General features: G+C 45.7%; 1 protein-coding gene across 1 annotated transcript in view; it reads right to left on the bottom strand.

Moving 5' to 3' along the window:
- LOC143782037 (heat shock protein HSP 90-alpha-like) overlaps positions 1-26,303 on the bottom strand; it is a 56,055-nt gene that overhangs the window by 29,474 nt on the left and 278 nt on the right. The gene's annotated exons all lie outside the window — the stretch shown is intronic.

Raw genomic sequence — 26,303 nt, 5'->3', positions numbered from 1 at the left:
AGAGCGAAAAACCGCAGCTCTCCCAGAACACCCAAAGGGTGTCCAATCACTAGGACCACTCCAAGCAGAGATCAACACGAATAAATAGAGCAAAAAAGTCCACAAATGCATAGTTATATATATAAAAAATATAAATGACGTTTTATTACAATCAATCAATAATACAATACAACAAAGTCATAAATCAAAAACTGCAAAAATGCGCTGTATGCACAATGCAGATTAGGAAGGGACAATAAGGAGGAAACATGACGGAAAATTGAGTAGAGGGGAGGTACTATTAGTAAATCCTTTTGTCAATGGACATAAGCCAAAAAACCATTATTCTACACAGGGTCCCACAGGTATCCCATAAGTACAACCAGCAAAAGTTATGTGTAACATATCACAGGCTTACCCATATCAGTTGTCAAAGAGAGTACCCCCTCCTTCTCAACGCCCCCGAACGCACGTTTCGCCAGATGGCTTTTTCAACAGGGTTCATATACAACCTGTCCCATGGTGTTTAAATAATAACAGAACTGGAAATAGCGCCGGACAACCGGCGCATGCGCGGTGGTGCACGGTGCGCGTCATCACCGAGGCCGTCGCAGCTGGGCGTGCATGTGGGTGGAACACCACCATATGACGTCAAGTGACACACACGCCCAGCCAATAGCGGCGGCAGCAGCCAGGATGAGCGATCCGGGCCACAGCGGGCATGCGCACTGCCGGCGGCCATATTTAAGAAGACCACGGTAGCGGCCATCTTTGAAAAGATAAAAAACGCTACATACTCCTGCAGTGTATTTATACATAAAAAATAGTGCACCCATGAGGACTAATACAAGATTAGACATACAGTAAATAGTTGTAAAAAAAGGGGGGATTCTAAGACCCACCTATACTAAGGTGAAAAAAACTAATATCACCAAAGGTATTTTTGACAATTAAAGTGACCAGTGCAATATATATTAATATCATGTGTAGCCAAAATAAATAAATAAACAAAGATGATGACTTCATATTTCTCTGTGCATCCGTGATAAAAAGGGAGTCCAATGTAGCCTATATGACATCCAAGACCGTGGTCATGTAGAAGAAACTAAAAATAAAAAATAAGAACACACACAAGACAATTAATAACAACATTTAATAAAAAGAATGGTGGACATACTCAATTTAGAGAGAGAGAGTAAAAAATACCCAATATTTCCTATATCGCACAGGCACAACGAGACGTAAATGGTGGAACACAGCAACATGAATCCATAGGACCAAGTCAGTCAAAGGAATGGAGCGAAACTCAACTTTTCGTTTAAATCTTTCGGAGTCAAGGTATCAAGAGTAAAGATCCAGTTGCACTCTCGTTGTGCTAATATCTTAACCATATTACCACCCCTGATACCCCCATGTATCCTATCGATACCCCTCACTTTAAGGCCTCGAGGATCGGATCCATGAAAGGTCCGAAAGTGTCTCGGCAGGGTCTTGAGACTTGACACATCTATCGCTTCCTTAGCAGCCAGAATGTCTTGTACATGTTCGCGTGTCCGAACTTTTAGTTCCCTAGACGTGAGACCGACATAGACCAAGGAGCAGGGACATGTAGCATAATAGATCACAAATGATGTATTACACGAGATAAATTCTCGTATCTTGAATTCCCTGCTCCCATCTGAGGTCTTGAACGTCCCACATCTGAGGATGTTCGGACACGCGACACATGAGCCGCAAGGAAAGCACCCCTGTCTTGGACTAGTCGCACCCAGGAAATTTCTGTTATTATTCCTCGCCACATGTACCAGTATGGGGGACATTACTACATAATAAAGGGGGAGGGGGGCAATTCATACATCTTTATAGAATTTAGAACACTACAGGGGCCCATACATCTGACCAACGTGTGTGTGGGGGGGGAAGGGCGAAATTTTGCACTGGGGCCCATCGGACTCCACTGCAAAAGCATTCTCAGCAAGAACACAAAGTGGTACAAGTGACAGAATCTCACCTTTCTGCTGTGCCTTCTGGGCTTCCAGGACCAAATATCTCTCCCAGCAGCAGTGATACTTTTAAGAGCACTGATAGCAGTGATGGCTCCTCTGGATCACACTGCTGCTGGTTCTGCATGTGCTGCTGTTCTGGGCTGGTGGGAGGAGTAAGGCAGAATCAGTGAGAGAAGAGAGCGGACTAGATCTATCTATTGCTGAGAATGACTGACTGCTGCAAACCACAGATCATCATTGGCAATTTTCCGTGTGGGGAATTTTCCATGTGGGGAATTTTCCATGTGGGGAATTTTCTATGTGGGGAATTTTCCGTGTGGGGAATTTTCCGTGTGGGCAATTTTCCGTGTGGGCAATTTTCCGTGTGGGCAATTTTCCGTGTGGGCAATTTTCCTGTGGGCATTTTTCCTGTGTGCATTTTTCATGTGGGCAATTTTCCTGTGGGAAATTTTCCTGTGGGACATTTTCCTGTGGGCATTTTTCTGGTCACCGCCAAATTTTTATGATCCGTATAGATTATAAAGGAATGTAATGCTTTCTCCAACAGATACCTCCACTCCTCCAGAGCCAATTTGATGGCTAAAAGTTCTCTGTCGCCAATGGGATTTCTTTTGCAAGATGAGAAGATCTTGGAGAAGAAGCCACAAGGCACAATGCGACCAGAAGAGGACCTTTAAGAAAGCACAGCTCCGGCTCCAATAGCGGAGGCATCAACCTCAAGGATGAAGGGTTTATTTGCTTCAGGGCATTGGAGAATAGGAGCGGAGGCGAATGCTTCTTTGAGAGATAGGAAAGCCTCTTCGGCCTCTGCTGGCCAATGATGAGGGTTGGCACCTTTTCTAACCAGAGAGGAGATGGGAGCAGATAAGGAGGAGAAGCGAGGAATAAACTGCCGATAGTAATTTGCAAATCCAAGAAAACATTTAATTGCCTTCACCCCAACTGGACGTGGCCAGTTGAGTACGGCAGAAACTTTACTCGGATCCATGCGCAGACCAGAATCGGAAATGATGAAACCCAAGAACGTCAGGGACGACTGTTCAAAGGCACTTTTCAAGTTTTGCATACAGACGATTCTCTCTCAGACTGTTGTGAACTCTATTTTTGGGCTCCCTCTAGTGGTCACAAGCGGTACTGTGTAGTGTTGTCTTTCTGCAGGTTGCAGCATCAGCTGGTTCGTTATCCTTGGTTGGTTTCCTATTTAGCTCACCTGGATACTCAGTTCCTTGCCTGCTATCAATGTATTCAGTGCTCTTCAGATTCCTTGTGTCTACCTTGCTCCCAGTCTCTCCAAGACAAGCTAAGTTTTTGTTTGATCATTTTTTGATTATCAGTGTTCATTATGTTTTTAGTCCAGCTCGCTAAAATGTGATTTCCTCACTTGCTGGTTGCTCTAGGGGACTGAGGTTCTCCCCCCACACCGTTAGTTGGTGTGGGGGTTCTTGAAATCTCAGAGTGGATATTTTGTAAGGGTTTTTTTACTGACCGCAGAGATTCCCTTTTCTATTTTCTGCTATCTAGTATTAGTGGGCCTCATTTGCTGAATCTGCTTTCACCCCTGTGTATGTGCCTTCCTCTTACCTCACCGTTATTATCTGTTGGGGGCTTCTATATCTTTGGGGATTATTTCTCTGGAGGCAAGAGAGGTCTTTTCTTTCTCTCTAGGGGTAGTTAGTTCCTCAGGCTGGCTCGAGACGTCTAGGATTTTTTAGGCACGTCCACCGGCTACTTCTAGTGTGTTTGGATAGGTTCAGATTTGCGGTCAGTCCAGTTTGCCACCTCCCTAGAGCTTGTCCTATGTTTGTTACTTAGCTGGAGTAATTTGTGATCCTCAACCACTAAGGATCATAACACAGACGCAGAAGAACTTGCCGAACATCTCTTCTATGGGAAAGCAGATCCGGTGAAAACACAAGGATATCGTCCAAATACACCACAACACAGGAGTAAAGTAAGTCTCGAAAAACATAATTCGCAACTCTTGGAAGACTGCGGGAGCATTACATAAGCCGAAGGGTATCACTAAATACTCATAATGACTGTCTGTGGTGTTAAACGCCGTCTTCCATTTGTCTCCCGAGCGAATTCGGATCAAATTATAAGCTCCTCTAAGATCCAGTTTAATGAAGATTCGTGCTCCTCGTAGGCGATCGAAGAGTTCCGGGATGAGAGGAAGTGGATACTTGTTTTTAACCATGATATTATTGAGACCACGGTAATCAATGCAGGGACGAAGAGAACCATCCTTCTTCTTGACGAAGAAAAAAACAGCTCCAGCAGGTGAGGAGGACTTCTGAATAAAGCCTCTGGCCAGATTCTCTTGGACATATTCGGACATGGCTTGAGTCTCGGAGGGGGACAGAGGATAAATACGACCTCTGGGAAGGGTAGAACCAGGAACAAGATCTATCGGACAATCATATGGGCGATGTGGTGGTAGGACCTCTGCCTCCTTCTTGTTAAAGACATCCTTAAATAAGCAATAAGCTGAGGGTAGATTCGCTAGTTCCGAAGCTGATGGGGAGGAACAAACAGGCTTGACGGGAAGCAGGCATCTATTCTGGCAAGACAGTCCCCAATGTAGAACGTACCCAGTTCGCCAGTTTAGAGTAGGTTCATGATTTCTTAGCCAGGGAAGTCCCAAAAGAAACGTATGAGATAGGGATGGAAGTACATAAAAAGCCAAATTCTCATGGTGTAAAGCTCCAATTTGAATCTCAACCTCCTCAGTGACAAAACTAATGGTCTCCCACAAAGGCTGACCATAAACAGAAGCTATTTGCCTAGGAACTTCCAAGGATCTGACAGGAATCCCAAGTCTCTTAACAAGCTCAAGTTGAACAAAATTCCCAGCAGCACCAGAATCTACATAAGCCTCTAGAGAGAAGCGACTGGAACCCAAGTGCAATAAAACAGACAGAATCAAAGGTGGAGAGGAATCATAGCTACCTAGGGAGGCCTCTCTTACCTGTCCTAGGCGGAGGCGTTTCCTGGCTTCTGGGGGCAGGAACGCAGAAGATGAGAAGCACTGCCACAATAGAAGCATAGGCCCTGTGTGAGTCTCTCCTTACGGCGTTGTTCGGCGGACTTGAGGTAATCTACGTGCATGGGCTCAGGGGATGAAGAGGAAGAAACTGAAGTGGTTTGGGAGAAAGAAGCACCTCGTGTGGCAGAGGATAAACGAAGAGGTCTCCTTTCTCTGACAACTTCACGAGAACGCTCCTGAAAGCGCAAATCAATGCGAGTCGCCAAGAAAATAAGATCATCCAAAGAAGTGGGTGTGTCTCGCTCCGCCAACTCATCCTTTATCCGGAATGACAGACCTTGCCAAAATGCTCCAACCAAAGCCTCATTGTTCCAACCTAAATCTGAGGACAGCGTACGGAAACGGATGGCGTATTGAGCTACAGAAAGAGTACCCTGATGAAGGTTGAAAAGGGACTCAGTAGTCGAAACCAGACGACCGGGTTCATCAAATACTTTGCGAAAGGTATCTAGAAAGTGAATAAGTTGAGAAACCACTGGATCATCTCACTCCCAGAGGGAGTTCACCCAGGCCAAAGCTTCACCCCCCAAATGGGAAACCACAAAAGCTACTTTAGCTCAGTCGGAAGGGTATAGTAACGGGGACAATTCAAAGTGTAGTTGACACTGATTGAGAAACCCGCAACACAATTTAGGATCCCCACCATACCGAGGAGGCCTGGCAAGACGGAGCGAGGGCTGCGGGGCGGAGACCTGGATAGGAGCAGAGGCGGCAGTCTGGAGGGAGAGAAGCCGATTATCCACAGAGGACATGTCATTCAAAATATGTGACTGAGTGTCCTGTTGTTGGCCTAGCTCCTGTTGGAGAGCCGCCAACTGAGAGGCATTACCTGGATCGGTAGACTGTAAAGCCGCGAGACGAGACTCCATATTTTTAAGGAAGGACATGATTCTAGTCTGGTTCTCTCGCAAAAAAAGTAATTCTTTTTGAGTGGAGGAGACACCAGCGGGGTCCATGGCCTGATGATACTGTGACGACTCTATAGAAGAAAACAAAAGTGGACCCTCTGGACCGTGACGACGATCCCCTCATGGACGAGCTGACCAGGTGGACCGCCCCCTATACAGGGAGAGTTAGGGGCAGGCCCGTGAGGGACTATCGCCTCGGAAGCTGGGAAAACAAGACAGAAAAAGACCAAAGAAGACGTGGGACCAGAGGAAACAGAAGAGGCACCAGACAGACGAGAGCGGCGGTAGAAACACAGGACCGATGAGAGGACTACAGAGATACAGGACTGGCGAGATAAGGCTGCAGAGACACAGGAATGCAGAGACTCAGGACTGCAGGGGAGCAGTACTGCAGGAATACAGGACTGGCGAGGCAGGGACTGCTGAGACACAGGCCTGGCGAGGAAGGGACTGCTGAGACGCTGGAATGCAGAGACTCAGGACAGCAGAGACACAGGTATGGCACTGGAAGAAACAAGGAGAGAACCAGGATCAGGAAAACAAGGAGTACACAGTACAAGCGAGCCAAGAGCACTTGCAAACACAAATGATCATCAGGCACAGAGGGGCGGACGGAAGCAGTTTACATACCAGCGGGGCGCAGCACTTCCGGGTGAAGGTCCTCCAAGACGATAGAGAGGATGGGAAGAAGTGCCAGCAAGAAAGTTTAGAAGTGCGCGCGCGCAGTGCTGGACCTGGCGTGCGCGCCATCCGACGGACTGCAGAGGGCGGAAGCGAGCCGGGACGCCGAGGACAGGTGAGTATGACAGGGTGTGGGGAGCGGCAGCGGCATGACATTAGGTTGATGCCATGTCTTGATTGGTTTGCAGTTGTGCCATACTCACTTTATTTTTGGATAATGGATTGATCAGTGCTTCATGAGATGTTCAGAGCTTGGGCTACTTTTTTTTTATAACCTAACCCTGCTTTACTCATCTCCATAAATTTATCCTTGACCTGTCTGGTGGGCTCCTTGGTTTTCATGTTTCTGTTTGTCCCCGAATGTTCTCACACAAACCTCTGAGGCCTTCACAGAACAGCTGTAGTTATACTTAGGCTACTTTCACACATCAGGTTTTTTGTTTCAGGCAGAATCCGGCTAATGTTTGAAAAAACGGATCCGTTGCAAATACGGATCTGCCGGAAATGACTATTTTGACAGATCCAGAAAAAAACGGATGAAACGTGTGGCTAAAAAAAAAACGGATCTAGCGTAAAAAAAACCCGACTCCGTTGTTTTCAAAACTTGCCGGATTGTGCCTGAAGACCCTCGGAACAACAGGATGTGATTGCGTTGTTCCGAGGGTCTCCTCCATCCTCCTCCTTGCAGGCCCTAGATATAAGATGGCCGTGGGGGGCCTTCCGGGTCCTGCAGGGAGGTGGCTTGCAAGCGCCTGCTGAGAACAGCAATCTGATACTATAGCATGATGTCCCCCCCCCCCGGGACAAAGTAAAAAAAAAATATTTACATGTGTAAAAAAAAAAAAAAAAATCCTACATAAACTAAAAATATATATATATAGTTCCAATAAATACATTTCTCTATGTAAATAAAAAAAACAATAAAAGTACACACTAGTGTCCCACTAGTTAACCCCTTCAGTGAACACTGTAAAAAAAAAAGAGGCAAAAAACAATGCTTTATCATCATGCCGCCGAACAAAAAGTGGAATAACACGCGATCAAAAAGATGGATATAAATAAACATTGTCATCTTGTCCCACAAAAAATGAGCCCCCATACAGCGTCATCAGCAAAAAAATAAAAAAGTTATAGCCCTCAGAATAAAGCGATGCAAAAATATTTTTTTTTCTATAAAATAGTTTTTATTGTATAAAAGTGCCAAAACATAAAAAAGATATAAATGAGGTATAGCTGTAATCGTACTGACCCGAAGAATAAAACTGCTTTATCAATTTTACCAAACGCGGAACGGTATAAACGCCCCCCCAAAAGAAATTCCCGAATTGCAGTTTTTTGTCATGTGCCCGAAAATGGTACCAATAAAACGTCAACTCGTCCTGCAAAAAACAAGACCTCACATGACTCTGTGGACCAAAATATGGAAAAATTATAGCTCTCAGAATGTGGTAATGCAAAAAATATTTTTTGTAATAAAAAGCGTCTGTGAGTGTGTGACAGCTGCCAAACATAAAAACCCGCTATAAAAAATAAATGAAACCCCCCTTTATCACCGCCTAAGTTAGGGAAAAATAATAAAATAAAAAAATGTATTTATTTCCATTTTCCCATTAGGGTTAGCGTTAGGGATAGGATTGGGGCTTAAGTTAGGGTTGGGGCTAAAGTTAGGGTTAGGCTTGGGGCTAAAGTTAGGGCTAAAGTTAAGGGTTGGGGCTAAAGTTAGGGTTAGGGTTGGGGCTAAAGTTAGGGTTAGGTTTGGGGCTAAAGTTAGGGTTGGGGTTAAAGTTAGGGTTGGGGCTAAAGTTAGGGTTGGGGCTAAAGTTGGGGTTAGGGCTTGGATTACATTTACAGTTGGGTTAGGGGTGTGTCAGGGTTATGGGTATGGTTAGGGTTGGGATTAGAGTTAGGGGTGTGTTGGGGTTAGGGTTGGGATTAGGGTTAGGGGTGTGTTGGGGTTAGGGTTGGAGTTAGAATTGGGAGGTTTCCACTGTTTAGCCACACCAGGGGCTCTGCAAACACAACATGACGTCTGATCTCAATTCATACAATTCTGCGTTGAAAAAGTAAAATGGTGCTCCTTCCCTTCCGAGCTCTGCCGTGCGCCCAAACAGTGGTTTACCCCCACATATGGGGTATCAGCATACTCAGGACAAATTGGACAACTTTTGGGGTTCAATTTCTCCTGTTACCCTTGGGAAAATACAAAACTGGAGGCTAAAAAAATCATTTTTGAAAAAAAAAAAAAAGATTTTTTATATTCATGGCTCTGCGTTATAGACTTTAGTGAAACACTTGAGGGTTTAAAGTTCTCACAACACATCTAAATAAGTTCCTTGGGGGTCTAGTTTCCAATATGGGGTCACTTGGGGGGTTTCTACTGTTTAGGTAGATCAGGGGCTCTGCAAACGCAACGTGATGTCCACAGACCATCCCATCAAAGTCTGAATTCCAAAACGCCACTTCTTCCCTTCCAAGCTCTGCCATGCGCCTAAACAGTAGTTTTCTCCCACATATGGGGTATCAATGTACTCAGGACAAATTGCACAACAACTTTTGGGGTCCAATTTCTCCAGATACCCTTGGGAAAATACAAAATTGGGGGCTAAAAGATAATTTTTGTGGAAAAAAATGATTTTTTAAATTTTCACGGCTCTACATTATAAACTTCTGTGAAGTACTTGGGGGTACAAAGTGCTCACCACACATCTAGATAAGTTCGTTAGGGGGTATACTTTTGAAAATGGTGTCACTTTTGGGGGGTTTCCTGTTGTGAATTAGACTTTTTGGCTCCCTCTTGTGGTCACTAGTGGTATGACTCTGGGATTGTCTTTTTTCTGTTTGGCACTCACCTGGGTCGTTAGTCCAGGGGTGTCGCTATATTAACTTCCTGGATCCTTAGTCCAGTGCCTGGCATCGTTGTAATCAGATCCTCTCTGTTTGCTCCTGTCTGCTGATCCTGGTTCGTGTAAAATTAAGCTAAGTCCTGCTTCTTTGTTTTTTTGGTTATTTGCTTGCTTTCATTTTTGTCCAGCTTGTACTAAATGTGATTCCTGACCTTGCTGGAAGCTCTAGGGGGCTGGTGTTCTCCCCCCGGGCCGTTAGACGGTTCGGGGGTTCTTGAATATCCAGCGTGGATATTTTGATAGGGTTTTTGCTGACCATATAAGTCATCTTACTATATTCTGCTATTAGCTAGGAGGCCTCTCTTTGCTAAATACCTAGCTCATTCTTACGTTTGTCTTTTCCTCTTACCTCACCGTTATTATTTGTTGGGGGCTTGTATCCAACTTTTGGGGTCTTTTCTCTGGAGGCAAGAAAGGTCTTTCTTTTCCCTTCTAGGGTTAGTTAGTTCTCCGGCTGGCGTGAGACGTCTAGAACCAACGTAGGCACGTTCCCCGGCTACTTCTATTTGTGGTGCTAGGATGAGATATATGGTCAGCCCAGTTACCACTGCCCTATGAGCTGGTTTTTTGTGTTTGCAGACTTGGTATTGATTCCTGAGACCCTCTGCCATTGGGGTCATAACAGTTCCCACTGTTTAGGCACATCAGGGGCTCTCCAAACGCGACATGGTGTCCTATCTCAATTCCAGCCAATTTTGCATTGAAAAGTCAAATGGCGCTCCTTCCCTTCCGAGCTCTGCCATGCACCCAAACAGTGGTTTACCCCCACATATGGGGTATTGGCGTACTCAGGACAAATTGTAACAAGTTTCAGGGTCCAATTTCTCCTGTTACCCTTGGTAAAATAAAACAAATTGGATCTGAAGTACATGTTTTGTGAAAAAAAGTTCAATGTTTATTTTTTTAAACATTCCAAAAATTCCTGTGAAACACCTGAAGGTTTAATAAACTTCTTGAATTTGGTTTTGAGCACCTTGAGGGGTGCAGTTTTTAGAATGGTGTCACACTTGGGTATTTTCTATCATATAGACCCCTCAAAGTGACTTAAAATGTGATATGGTCCCTAATAAAAAAATGGTGTTGTAAAAATGAGAAATTGCTGGTCAATTTAAGGGCATGAAAATTCAAAGTTGGAAAATTGCAAAATTTCCCCAAATTTCCGTTTTTTTTTCACAAATAAACTCAAGTAATGTCCAGGAAATTTTACCACTAACATGAAGTACAATATGTCATGAGAAAACATTGTCAGAATCACCGGGATCCGTTGATGCGTTCCAGAGTTATAACCTCATAAAGGGACAGTGGTCAGAATTGTAAAAATTGGCCCGATCATTAACGTGCAAACCACCCTTGGGGGTTAAGGGGTTAAAAATAATTATAAAACCCTCACATAATTTCTTTTACACATCGTAAATACTCGCTATTTTGTGTTGGTTTAACATAAAATCCCAATAAAATACATTTAACCCCTTTACGACCTATGACGTGCCTATACGTCAAAGGTCACCTGCCTCCCTCCCTTTGATGCAGGTTCCAGCGCCCACATCTTTTCAGGCACGTGACAGCAGCAAATTCAATCTCTGACAGTGGCATTTAACGTGATTGCGCAGGAAACGCATCACAAATCCCGCCCATTAGCGCCCCTGTCACATGATTGCGGGGCACCGTTGGGGTGACATGACAACCAGGGTCTGTGCTTGTCATTGTAGATATGCTATGAGCACCGCCCCGTGGCCGGCGTTCCATAGCAGATGATCATTTCTGCTACACCTAGCAGGGCGAAGAACTGCTATGTGTAGCACAAGAGATCAGACAATCGTAGCTTCAAGTCTCCTAAGGAGACGATTGTGCAAGTAAAAAAAAATGTTTGTAAAAACATAAAAAAAACTTTTAAAAGTATTAAATCACCCCCCTTTTTCCCCATTCAAAATAAAACAATATAAAGAAATAAAATATACACATATTTGGTATCGCTGAGTTCAGAAATGCCCGATCTTTCAAAATATAAAAAGAATTAAACTGATCGGTAAACAGCATAAACAAAAAGAATCAAAACCCCAGAGTTGCATTTTTTTGGGCCGCAACATTGCAATAAAATGCAATAACAGGCTATCAAAACATCGTATCTACCCCAAAATGGTATCAATAAAAACAGCAGTTCGAAGTGCAAAAAATAAGCTCTCACCAAGGTTCACATACAGAAAAACGGAGACGCTATGGGTCTGGGAAAATGGCACCAATTTTTTTGTTTTTCACAAAGTTTAGATTTTTTTTTTACCACGTACCGTATATACTCGAGTATAAGCCGACCCGAGTATAAGCCGACCCCCCTAATTTTGCTACAAAAAACTGGGAAAACTTAATGACTCGAGTATAAGCCTAGGGTGAAAAATGCAGCAGCTACCGGTAAATTTCAAAAGTAAAAATAGATACCAATAAAAGTAAAATTAATTGAGACACCAGTAGGTTAAGTGTTTTTGAATATCCATATTGAATCACGAGCCCCATATAATGCTCCAGAAAGTTTGATGGGCCCCATTAGATGCTCCATATTAAAATATGCTCCATATAATTCTGCATAAAGGGTAATAAGGGCCCCATAAGATGCTCCATAGAGATATTTGCCCTATATAGTGCTGCACAAGCGTTATGGCCCAATACAGATGCTCCGTACAGTCACTTGCCCCATATAGTGCTGCACAAGTGTTATGGCCCCATACAGATGCTCCATACAGCCACTTGCCCCTTATAGTGCTGCACAAGCGTTATGGCCCCATACAGATGCTCCGCACAGCCACTTGCCCCATATAGTGCTGCACAAGTGTTATGGCCCCATACAGATGCTCCGCACAGCCACTTGCCCCTTATAGTGTTGCACAAGCGTTATGGCCCCATACAGATGCTCCGCACAGCCACTTGCCCCTTATAGTGCTGCACAAGTGTTATGGCCCCATACAGATGCTCCGCACAGCCACTTGCCCCATATAGTGCTGCACAACTGTTATGGCCCCATACAGATGCTCCACACAGCTCCTTCCCCCTTATAGTGCTGCACAACTGTTATGGCCCCATACAGATGCTCCACACAGCTCCTTCCCCCTTATAGTGCTGCACAAGTGTTATGGCCCCATAAGATGCTCCGCGCAGCCACTTGCCCCTTATAGTGCTGCACAAGTGTTATGGCCCCATACAGATGCTCCGTACAGCCACTTGCCCCATATAGTGCTGCACAAGTGTTATGGCCCCATACACATGCTCCGCACAGCCACTTGCCCCATATAGTGCTGCACAAGTGTTATGGCCCCATACAGATGCTCCGCGCAGCCACTTGCCCCATATAGTGCTGCACAAGTGTTATGGCCCCATACAGATGCTCCGCACAGCCACTTGCCCCTTACAGTGCTGCACAAGTGTTATGGCCCCATAAAGATGCTCCACGCAGCCACTTGCCCCATATAGTGTTGCACAAGTGTTATGGCCCCATACAGATGCTCTGCACAGCTACTTGCCCCTTATAGTGCTGCACAAGTGTTATGGCCCCATAAGATGCTCCGCACAGCCACTTGCCCCATTTGCTTTTGCTGCCATAAAAAAAAAAAAAATCACATACTCACCTCTCCGTCGCTCAGGACCCCGGCACTTTTACCTGCTCCTCGTGCGGCTCCGTCTTCGGCACTGACGTTCAGCAGAGGGCGCGCACTGACTACGTCACCGCGCCCTCTGACCTGAGCGTTACTGCCAGAGGACGATGAAGACAGAGCCGCACTGGAACGAGGAGGGGTAAATATCGCACAGCGCTGCGCTCCCCCTCCCCGTATACTTACCTGGTCCTAGCGCTGTGTCCCTGCTTCTTCCCCGGCGCTGCATCTTCTTCCTGTATTGAGCGGTCACCGTTCATCGCAGTCATGGAGTCGCATATTCATTTCTGTAATGAGCGGGACCATGTGACCGCTGAGTACAGGAGGAAGCTGCAGCGCTGGAAGAAGCAGGGACGTCCAGGGACCGCGCCGGGAGCAGGTAAGTATAATTACACAGCCCCCACCCCCTCCCACCTGCCGACCCCCGGGTATGACTCGAGTATAAGCCGAGAGGGGGACTTTCAGCCCAAAAAATGGGCTGAAAATCTCGGCTTATACTCGAGTATATACGGTAAATAAAAAAGAAACCTATACATGTTTGGTATCTGCAAATGTGTAATGACCTGGAGAATTAAAATGGCAAGTCAGTTTTAGTATTTAGTTAACATGGTAAAAAAAATAAATTTGGAATTGCACTTTTTTGTATTTTCACTGCACTGGAATTTTGTTCTTGTTTTCCAGTACACAATATGGTAAAACCAATGGTGTTGTTCAAATGTACAACTCGTTCCACAAAAAAAAAGCTCTCACATGACCATACTGACGGAAAAATAAAAGTTATGGCTCTGGGAAGGAGAGCAAAAAATGAAATGCAAAAACAGAAAATCCCAAGGTTGTGAAGGGGTTAAGTTTGCAGGTGTAACGTGAAAAATGTGAAAAGGTCATGAGGTATGGAGACTTTTTTTACGGCACTGTATATACTGTATACAGTGATGGTTTCTCTGCTGTGTATGTAGAGGGCACTGCTGTACTAGGGGCTCCATACATGTACACTAGCAGATTAGCAATTGTAAGAGATATGATAACACAGATATATAGAGACAGATGGATATTAGATACATTTTGGTGTCTGTCCCGGGGCAACTGCTGCAACATCACAACCAGGTGTCCATCAGGTGAGCGGCTGCCGTGACATGATTGTGCACCACTCAGGACTGCTATGACATGACGCCCGAGTTTTCCTCAGGCTCTGCTCTCTGCTTGTCCTGCACTTTTTGTGAAATTGACACTTTATTAGATGCATTGCGCTGTGAGGATGAAGTCCTCAGTATTAATGATCTGTGTGCACCAATCCCCTACTGATTAATGAGGGAGGAAAGTGTCACTCAGTGGTGGGAGCGGATAATCCTCAACTCATGAATATTGAGGACTCCTGAGCACTAGCTCATCACTGGGAGGACTACTGGGAAGACTTCCGTTCATGTCACTGGGAGGACTCCCGTTTATATCTGTCACGAAATGTAAGGACCCAACAGGGGGTCGATCAGCATACGGCACAACACACACTCAATGAGATGGAAATGGCGAGAGGAAGGTCCTACCGATAGGGAATGAGGGATGGACACCTCCTGCTCCAACCTGAGCCTGTCCCTACACTCCCCTAATGCCCTAAATGGGTCCTTCCCCCCACCGCTGTCACAAACCTTGTCCTTCACTGTCACCTCCCACTGCCCTGCCTAGTGCACTGGCCGGCAAGGGCGCTAGCCTCACCACTGCAGATGGTACAACACAGGGGACAGTGACAAACACGAGACAGACAAGGTAAAAATACAAAACTTAGCTTAACCCCATAACCTCTGCCGATACGCCTTTTAACGGTGGCAGTTAAGGGTGCTTAAACCACAGCGCCGCTTTTTAATGGCGCTGAGGTTTAAGATTATAGCACCTCCCCAGCATTGGAATTTCTCTGGGATCTCGGCTGCCTGGGAGAACATGATTCAGGTCGGTTTTTACCGACCCTGATGTTGTGATCGCCGTTATTAACGATATAATGGCGACCCCAAAAAAAAGTCAGATTTGCCATTTAATTTCTCCTCTGATGTGATCGCACATCAGAGGAGAGAGAGAAATAGGGTCCCCCAGTCCTCAGATCACCCTTCCCCGGTACCCGGTAAATAAACTTCTCTTTTATCACTCTCTTAGTTAGGGAAAAATAATAAAATAAAAAATATATATTTATTTCCATTTTTCCATTAGGGTTAGAGTTGGGCTAAAGTGACGGTTAGGATTAGCATTAGGTTTGTGGTTATAGTTGAGATTAGGGGTGTGTTGGGATTAGGGATGTGGTTAGGGTTATGGATAGGGTTGGGATTAGGGTTAAGGGTTTGTTGGAGTTAGGTTTCTGGTTAGGGTGTGTTGGGGTTAGGTTTGTGGTTAGGATTATGGTTAGGGTCAGGATTAGGGTTAGGGGTGTGTTAGGATTAGGTTTGTGGTTAGGGTTATGGCTAGGGTTGGGATTAGGGTTGTGGTTAGGGTTGGGATTAGGGTTAAGGGTGTGTTGGGGAGTTAGAATTGGGGGGTTTCCACTGTTTAGGTACATCAGGGGGTTTCCAAACACGACATGGCGGCACCATTGATTCTAGCCAATTTTACGTTCAAAAAGTCAAATGGTGCTCCCTCCCTTCTAAGCCCTGCCATGCACTCAAACAGTGGTTTACCCCCACGTATAGGATATCAGCATACTCAGGACAAATTGCACAACAACTTTGGGGGTATAATTTCTCCTGTTACCCTTGGTAAAATTAAAATTTTGGGCGAAAAGATCATTTTTATGCAAAAAATATGATTTTTTTATTTTCCTGGCTCTACGTTATAAACTTCTGTGAAGCACTTTGGGGTTCAAAGTGCTCACCACACATCTAGATAAGTCCCTTGGGGGGTATAGTTTCCAAAATGGTGTCACTTGTGGGGGGTTTCCATTGTTTAGGCACATCAGGGGGTCTCCAAATGCGACATGGCGTCCAATCTCAATTCCAGCCAACTCGGCGTTGAAAAAGTCAAACGGCGCTCCTTCCCTTCCGAGATCTGCTGTGCACCCAAACAGTGGTTTACCCCTACATATGGGGTATTGGCGTATTCAGTAGAAATTGCACAACAAATTTTGTGGTTCATTTTCTCTTTTTACACTTGTGAAAATAAAAAAAATTGGTTCTGAAGTAAAATGTTTGTGAAAAAAGTTAAATGTTAATTTTTTCCTTCCACATTGCTTCAGTTCCTGTGAAGCACGTAAAGAGTTAATAAACTTCTCAAATGTGGTTTTGAGCACATTGAGGGGTGCAGTTTTAGAATGGTATCACTTTTGGGTATTTTCTGTCATGTCCACCCCTCAAAGTGACTTCAAATGTGATGTGGTCCCTAAGAAAATGGTTTTGTAATTTTTGTTGTAAAAATGAAAAATCGCTGGTCAACTTTTAACCCTTATAACTTCCTAACAAAAAAGAATTTTGTTTCCAAAATTGTGCTGATGTAAAGTAGACATGTGGGAAATGTTATTTATTAAGTATTTTGTGTGACATATCTCTCTTATTTAAGGGCATAAAAATTCAAAGTTTGAAAATTGCTAAATTTTCACATATTTCCATTTTTTTCATAAATAAACACAAGTTATACCGAAGACATTTTACCGCTAACATGAAGTACAATATGTCACGAAAAAGCAATCTCAGAATCAGTGGGATCTGTTGAAGTGTTCTAGAGTTATAACCTCATAAAGTGACAGTGGTCAGAATTGTAAAAACTGGCCTGGTCACTACGGGCAGGGCCGGCATCAGCACCAGGCGCACGCGGGCAAGTGTCGGGGCCCTGGCGAGATGGGGGCCCACTCATGGGTGACTATGGCGGTGCATAATACTATATGGAGGAGTATGAGGAGTGTATTATACTATATGGAGTACTGAGCAATGTATTTTAATATATGAGGACTATGAGGAGTGTATTATACTATATGGAGGACTGAGGAGTGTATTATACTAGATGGAGGACTGAGGAGTGTATTATACTATACAGAGGACTGAGGAGTGTATTATACTATATGGAGGACTGTGGTGAACATTATAATATATGGAGGACTATGGGGTGTATTATACTAAACAAACAAAATGCTGCCTATTCATCAAGTTGTATGCATACAGGTGCTGCTCACAAAATTAGAATATCAAAGTTAATTTATTTCAGTTCTTCAAAACAAAAAGTGAAACTCCATATTACAGGTCCTTCTCAAAAAATTAGCATATAGTGTTAAATTTCATTATTTACCATAATGTAATGATAACAATTAAACTTTCATATACTATAGATTCATTATCCACCAACTGAAATTTGTCAGGTCTTTTATTGTTTTAATACTGATGATTTTGGCATACAACTCCTGATAACCCAAAAAACCTGTCTCAATAAATTAGCATATTTCACCCGACCAATCAAATAGTTACATAGTTACATAGTTACATAGTTAGTAAGGCCGAAAAAAGACATTTGTCCATCCAGTTCAGCCTATATTCCATCATAATAAATCCCCAGATCTACGTCCTTCTACAGAACCTAATAATTGTATGATACAATATTGTTCTGCTCCAGGAAGACATCCAGGCCTCTCTTGAACCCCTCAACTGAGTTCGCCATCACCACCTCCTCAGGCAAGCAATTCCAGATTCTCACTGCCCTAACAGTAAAGAATCCTCTTCTATTTTGGTGGAAAAACCTTCTCTCCTCCAGACGCAAAGAATGCCCCCTTGTGCCCGTCACCTTCCTTGGTATAAACAGATCCTCAGCGAGATATTTGTATTGTCCCCTTATATACTTATACATGGTTATTAGATCGCCCCTCAGTCGTCTTTTTTCTAGACTAAATAATCCTAATTTCGCTAATCTATCTGGGTATTGTAGTTCTCCCATCCCCTTTATTAATTTTGTTGCCCTCCTTTGTACTCTCTCTAGTTCCATTATATCCTTCTTGAGCACCGGTGCCCAAAACTGGACACAGTACTCCATGTGCGGTCTAACTAGGGATTTGTACAGAGGCAGTATAATGCTCTCATCATGTGTATCCAGACCTCTTTTAATGCACCCCATGATCCTGTTTGCCTTGGCAGCTGCTGCCTGACACTGGCTGCTCCAGGTAAGTTTATCATTAACTAGGATCCCCAAGTCCTTCTCCATGTCAGATTTACCCAGTGGTTTCCCATTCAGTGTGTAATGGTGACATTGATTCCTTCTTCCCATGTGTATAACCTTACATTTATCATTGTTAAACCTCATCTGCCACCTTTCAGCCCAAGTTTCCAACTTATCCAGATCCATCTGTAGCAGAATACTATCTTCTCTTGTATTAACTGCTTTACATAGTTTTGTATCATCTGCAAATATCAATATTTTACTGTGTAAACCTTCTACCAGATCATTAATGAATATGTTGAAGAGAACAGGTCCCAATACCGACCCCTGCGGTACCCCACTGGTCACAGCGACCCAGTTAGAGACTATACCATTTATAACCACCCTCTGCTTTCTATCACTAAGCCAGTTACTAACCCATTTACACACATTTTCCCCCAGACCAAGCATTCTCATTTTGTGTACCAACCTCTTGTGCGGCACGGTATCAAATGCTTTGGAAAAATCGAGATATACCACGTCCAATGACTCACCGCGGTCCAGCCTATAGCTTACCTCTTCATAAAAACTGATTAGATTGGTTTGACAGGAGCGATTTCTCATAAACCCATGCTGATATGGAGTTAAACAGTTATTCTCATTGAGATAATCCAGAATAACATCCTTCAGAAACCCTTCAAATATTTTACCAACAATAGAGGTTAGACTTACTGGCCTATAATTTCCAGGTTCACTTTTAGAGCCCTTTTTGAATATTGGCACCACATTTGCTATGCGCCAGTCCTGCGGAACAGACCCCGTCGCTATAGAGTCCCTAAAAATAAGAAATAATGGTTTATCTATTACATTACTTAGTTCTCTTAGTACTCGTGGGTGTATGCCATCCGGACCCGGAGATTTATCTATTTTAATCTTATTTAGCCGGTTTCGCACCTCTTCTTGGGTTAGATTGTTGACCCTTAATATAGGGTTTTCATTGTTTCTTGGGATTTCACCTAGCATTTCATTTTCCACCGTGAATACCGTGGAGAAGAAAGTGTTTAATATGTTAGCTTTTTCCTCGTCATCTACAACCATTCTTTCCTCACTATTTTTTAAGGGGCCTACATTTTCAGTTTTTATTCTTTTACTATTGATATAGTTGAAGAACAGTTTGGGATTAGTTTTACTCTCCTTAGCAATGTGCTTCTCTGTTTCCTTTTTGGCAGCTTTAGTTAGTTTTTTAGATAAAGTATTTTTCTCCCTATAGTTTTTTAGAGCTTCAATGGTGCCATCCTGCTTTAGTAGTGCAAATGCTTTCTTTTTACTGTTAATTGCCTGTCTTACTTCTTTGTTTAGCCACATTGGGTTTTTCCTATTTCTAGTCCTTTTATTCCCACAAGGTATAAACCGCTTACAGTGCCTATTTAGGATGTTCTTAAACATAAAAGTGTTTTTTAATACCAAACAAAAAAAACATCAAATAATAATGTTCAGTTATGCACTCAATACTTGGTCGGGAATCCTTTGGCAGAAATGACTGCTTCAATGCGGCGTGGCATGGAGGCAATCAGCCTGTGACACTGCTGAGATGTTATGGAGGCCCAGGATGCTTCAATAGCGGCCTTAAGCTCATCCAGAATGTTGGGTCTTGCGTCTCTCAACTTTCTCTTCACAATATCCCACAGATTCTCTATGGGGTTCAGGTCAGGAGAGTTGGCAGGCCAATTGAGCACAGTAATACCATGGTCAGTAAACCATTTACCAGTGGTTTTGGCACTGTGAGCAGGTGCCAGGTCGTGCTGAAAAATGAAATCTTCATCTCCATAAAGCATTTCAGCCGATGGAAGCATGAAGTGCTCCAAAATCTCCTGATAGCTAGCTGCATTGACCCTGCCCTTGATGAAACACAGTGGACCAACACCAGCAGCTGACATGGCACCCCACACCATCACTGACTGTGGGTACTTGACACTGGACTTCAGGCATTTTGGCATTTCCTTCTCCCCAGTCTTCCTCCAGACTCTGGCACCTTGATTTCCGAATGACATGCAAAATTTGCTTTCATCAGAAAAAAGTACTTGGGACCACTTAGCAACAGTCCAGTGCTGCTTCTCTGTAGCCCAGGTCAGGCGCTTCTGCCGCTGTTTATGGTTCAAAAGTGGCTTTACCTGGGGAATGCGGCACCTGTAGCCCATTTCCTGCACACACCTGTGCACGGTGGCTCTGGATGTTTCCACACCAGACTCAGTCCACTGCTTCCTCAGGTTCCGGTCACCTCTTCTCGTTGTACAGCGTTTTCTGCCACATTGTTTCCTTCCAACAGACTTACCATTGAGGTGCCTTGATACAGCACTCTGGGAACAGCCTATTTGTTGAGAAATTTCTTTCTGGGTCTTACCCTCTTGCTTGAGGGTGTCAATGATGGCCTTCTTGACATCTGTCAGGTCGCTAGTCTTACCCATGATGGGGGTTTTGAGTAATGAACCAGGCAGGGAGTTTTTAAAAGCCTCAGGTATCTTTTGCATGTGTTTAGAGTTAATTAGTTGATTCAGAAGATTAGGGTAATAGGTCATTTAGAGAACCTTTTCTTGATATGCTAATTTATTGAGACAGGTTTTTTGGGTTATCAGGAGTTGTATGCCAAAATCATCAGTATTAAAACAATAAAAGACCTGACAAATTTCAGTTGGTGGATAATGAATCTATAGTATATGAAAGTTTAATTGTAATCATTACATTATGGTAAATAATGAAATTTAACACTATATGCTAATTTTTTGAGAAGGACCTGTATATAGTCATTATAAACATAGTGATCTATTTCACGTGTTTATTTCTGTTAATGTAGATGATTATGGCTTACAGCCAATGAAAACCCAAAAGTATTCTATAATGTTGATTTGCCTCTAATTTTACAGGTACTGATATCCTGAGACCTGTGGACCTTAGATAACCAAAGTTAGCCATCTGCTAAAGCACAGGATCTACATGTCACCTACTCCAAGAGTGACACAGTGCAGAAACGCCACAATCAGGACTTATTTTCCAGAACACACACGTGGACTAGTAAGTGACTAAGTGACCAATCATTACTATATATTAGGTCGAACTCGGAGTTCCACTTGCGAGAGCCTCGCATCACTTCTCCCTGCAGAGCCGCTCTTTCTTTGGACAGGAGTGTGCAGCTGCATAGAGGTACGGACGTTTCGGGTGATACAATGCAAGGCTCGCGCATCGCTCTCGCATAATTGGCATATAAGGGGTTGACTTATATAAAGCCCCTCTTCTGTATGGTATTGTAGAATTTACAATAGCAATCACTCATGTAAGAAGTGATATCTGGCATTGTACTATACCTATATTTCTCTGCTGTATCTGCGCATCATGAATCGTGGTATGTGTTAAAGGGGAGGGCCCACTGAGACTCTTTTGCCCGGGGCCCTCAAAAACCTGGAGCCTGCCCTGACTAAGGGGTTAATAGCCTTCTATGCTGCAAAGCACTGCACAGCAGAAGAAAGGCACCTGGACCACGAACTCTACGAAACCAGCAGATTCACCACTGCAACCAGAGATCTCCTAACACCAGGCTTGGTTTACATACAGTAGATTGCTCTACCATGGACTGTCAGCTGAAGCATCAGGTGACTATTTAAAGGATGGTGGGAATGGTCACCACCTACATCACCTGTAACTGCAACTCTGCAATTGCAGTACACTGCCAGCAAGGGAAACTGACATTAACCCCTCATGGCCTCAAATGAAAAAAGCTACATTTAAATCATAGTGGAACCAGAGCTGCCACTCAACCAAAAATGGATTGTGACAATATCACTGGGAGGACTCCTACTCATATCACTGGGAGAACTCCTGCTCATATCACTGGGAGAACTCCTGCTCATATCACTGGGAGAACTCCTGCTCATATCACTGGGAGAACTCCTGCTCATATCACTGGGAGAACTCCTGCTCATATCACTGGGAGAACTCCTACTCATATCACTAGGAGGACTCCTGCTCATATCACTGGGAGAACTCCTACTCATCACCGAGAGGACTCCTGCTCATATCACTGGGAGGACTCCTACTCATCACCGGGAGGACTCCTGCTCATATCACTGGGAGGACTCCTACTCATATCACTGGGAGGACTCCTACTCATATCACTGGGAGAACTCCTGCTCATATCACTGGGAGGACTCCTGCTCATATCACTGGGAGAACTCCTGCTCATATCACTGGGAGGACTCCTGCTCATATCACTGGGAGGACTCCTGCTCATATCACTGGGAGAACTCCTGCTCATATCACTGGGAGGACTCCTGCTCATATCACTGGGAGGACTCCTGCTCATATCACTGGGAGAACTCCTCATATCACTAGGAGGACTCCTGCTCATATCACTGGGAGAACTCCTACTCATCACCGAGAGGACTCCTGCTCATATCACTGGGAGGACTCCTACTCATCACCGGGAGGACTCCTGCTCATATCACTGGGAGGACTCCTACTCATCACCGGGAGGACTCCTGCTCATATCACTGGGAGGACTCCTACTCATCACCGGGAGGACTCCTGCTCATATCACTGGGAGGACTCCTGCTCATATCACTGGGAGGACGCCTGCTCATATCACCGGGAGGACTCCTGCTCATATCACCGGGAGGACTCCTGCTCATATCACCAGGAGGACTCCTGCTCATATCACCGGGAGGACTCCTGCTCATATCACCGGGAGGACTCCTGCTCATATCACCGGGAGGACTCCTGCTCATATCACCGGGAGGACTCCTGCTCATATCACCGGGAGGACTCCTACTCATCACCAGGAGGACTCCTGCTCCTATCACCGGGAGGACTCCTGCTCATATCACCGGGAGGACTCCTGCTCATATCACCGGGAGGACTCCTGCTCCTATCACCGGGAGGACTCCTGCTCATATCACCGGGAGGACTCCTGCTCCTATCACCGGGAGAACTCCTGCTCATATCACTGGGAGAACTGCTGCTCATATCACTGGGAGGACTCCTACTCATCACCGGGAGGACTCCTGCTCCTATCACCGGGAGGACTCCTGCTCATATCACCGGGAGGACTCCTGCTCCTATCACCGGGAGAACTCCTGCTCATATCACTGGGAGAACTCCTGCTCATATCACTGGGAGAACTCCTACTCTTATCACTAGGAGGACTCCTGCTCATATCACTGGGAGAACTCCTACTCATCACCGAGAGGACTCCTGCTCATATCACTGGGAGGACTCCTACTCATCACCGGGAGGACTCCTGCTCATATCACTGGGAGGACTCCTACTCATCACCGGGAGGACTCCTGCTCATATCACTGGGAGGACTCCTACTCATCACCGGGAGGACTCCTGCTCATATCACTGGGAGGACTCCTGCTCATATCACTGGGAGGACGCCTGCTCATATCACCGGGAGGACTCCTGCTCATATCACCGGGAGGACTCCTGCTCATATCACCGGGAGGACTCCTGCTCATATCACCGGGAGGACTCCTGCTCATATCACCGGGAGGACTCCTGCTCATATCACCGGGAGGACTCCTGCTCATATCACCGGGAGGACTCCTGCTCATATCACCGGGAGGACTCCTACTCATCACCGGGAGGACTCCTGCTCCTATCACCGGGAGGACTCCTGCTCATATCACCGGGAGGACTCCTGCTCATATCACCGGGAGGACTCCTGCTCCTATCACCGGGAGGACTCCTGCTCATATCACTGGGAGGACTCCTGCTCATATCACTGGGAGGACTCCTACTCATCACCGGGAGGACTCCTGCTCCTATCACCGGGAGGACTCCTGCTCATATCACCGGGAGGACTCCTGCTCCTATCACCGGGAGAACTCCTGCTCATATCACTGGGAGAACTCCTGCTCATATCACTGGGAGAACTCCTACTCATATCACTAGGAGGACTCCTGCTCATATCACTGGGAGAACTCCTACTCATCACCGAGAGGACTCCTGCTCATATCACTGGGAGGACTCCTACTCATCACCGGGAGGACTCCTGCTCATATCACTGGGAGGACTCCTACTCATATCACTGGGAGAACTCCTGCTCATATCACTGGGAGGACTCCTGCTCATATCACTGGGAGAACTCCTACTCATATCACTAGGAGGACTCCTGCTCATATCACTGGGAGGACTCCTGCTCATATCACTGGGAGAACTCCTACTCATATCACTAGGAGGACTCCTGCTCATATCACTGGGAGAACTCCTACTCATCACCGAGAGGACTCCTGCTCATATCACTGGGAGGACTCCTACTCATCACCGGGAGGACTCCTGCTCATATCACTGGGAGGACTCCTACTCATCACCGGGAGGACTCCTGCTCATATCACCGGGAGGACTCCTGCTCATATCACCGGGAGGACTCCTGCTCATATCACCGGGAGGACTCCTGCTCATATCACCGGGAGGACTCCTGCTCATATCACCGGGAGGACTCCTGCTCATATCACCGGGAGGACTCCTGCTCATATCACCGGGAGGACTCCTACTCATCACCGGGAGGACTCCTGCTCCTATCACCGGGAGGACTCCTGCTCCTATCACCGGGAGGACTCCTGCTCCTATCACCGGGAGGACTCCTGCTCCTATCACCGGGAGGACTCCTGCTCCTATCACCGGGAGGACTCCTGCTCATATCACCGGGAGGACTCCTGCTCCTATCACCGGGAGGACTCCTGCTCCTATCACCGGGAGGACTCCTGCTCCTATCACCGGGAGGACTCCTGCTCATATCACCGGGAGGACTCCTGCTCATATCACCGGGAGGACTCCTGCTCCTATCACCGGGAGGACTCCTGCTCCTATCACCGGGAGGACTCCTGCTCCTATCACCGGGAGGACTCCTGCTCCTATCACCGGGAGGACTCCTGCTCCTATCACCGGGAGGACTCCTGCTCCTATCACCGGGAGGACTCCTGCTCCTATCACCGGGAGGACTCCTGCTCATATCACCGGGAGGACTCCTGCTCTTATCACCGGGAGGACTCCTGCTCCTATCACCGGGAGGACTCCTGCTCCTATCACCGGGAGGACTCCTGCTATCACCGGGAGGACTCCTGCTCCTATCACCGGGAGGACTCCTGCTCCTATCACCGGGAGGACTCCTGCTCCTATCACCGGGAGGACTCCTGCTCATATCACCGGGAGGACTCCTGCTCATATCACTGGGAGGACTCCTGCTCATATCACCGGGAGGACTCCTGCTCATATCACCGGGAGGACTCCTACTCATCACCGGGAGGACTCCTGCTCCTATCACCGGGAGGACTCCTGCTCCTATCACCGGGAGGACTCCTGCTCCTATCACCGGGAGGACTCCTGCTCCTATCACCGGGAGGACTCCTGCTCCTATCACCGGGAGGACTCCTGCTCCTATCACCGGGAGGACTCCTGCTCATATCACCGGGAGGACTCCTGCTCCTATCACCGGGAGGACTCCTGCTCCTATCACCGGGAGGACTCCTGCTCCTATCACCGGGAGGACTCCTGCTCCTATCACCGGGAGGACTCCTGCTCATATCACCGGGAGGACTCCTGCTCATATCACCGGGAGGACTCCTGCTCATATCACCGGGAGGACTCCTGCTCATATCACTGGGAGGACTCCTGCTCATATCACCGGGAGGACTCCTGCTCATATCACTGGGAGGACTGCTGCTCGTCATTGGGAGGTCTCTTTCCCTTACTGGGAGGACTCCGTCTCCCTCTCATAATTCACCATCACACGGGACAATCACTCCTGGGACTGCAGCTCAGGGCACTGGTGATGACACATTACTAATTACATCTAGATTCACAAATGACCAATGACCAATGACCTACTGTATTCTCACCCATCCCTTGTAGATTGTGAGCCCTCGCGGGCAGGGTCCTCACTCCTCCTGTACCAGTTATGACTTGTATTGTTCAAGATTATTGTACTTGTTTTTATTATGTATACCCCTCCTCACTTGTAAAGCGCCATGGAATAAATGGCGCTATAACAATAAATAATA

This window comes from Ranitomeya variabilis, chromosome 1 (assembly GCF_051348905.1).
Source record: "Ranitomeya variabilis isolate aRanVar5 chromosome 1, aRanVar5.hap1, whole genome shotgun sequence".
Lineage (NCBI taxonomy): Eukaryota > Metazoa > Chordata > Amphibia > Anura > Dendrobatidae > Ranitomeya > Ranitomeya variabilis.
This window is presented reverse-complemented; position numbering and strand designations above follow the sequence as displayed.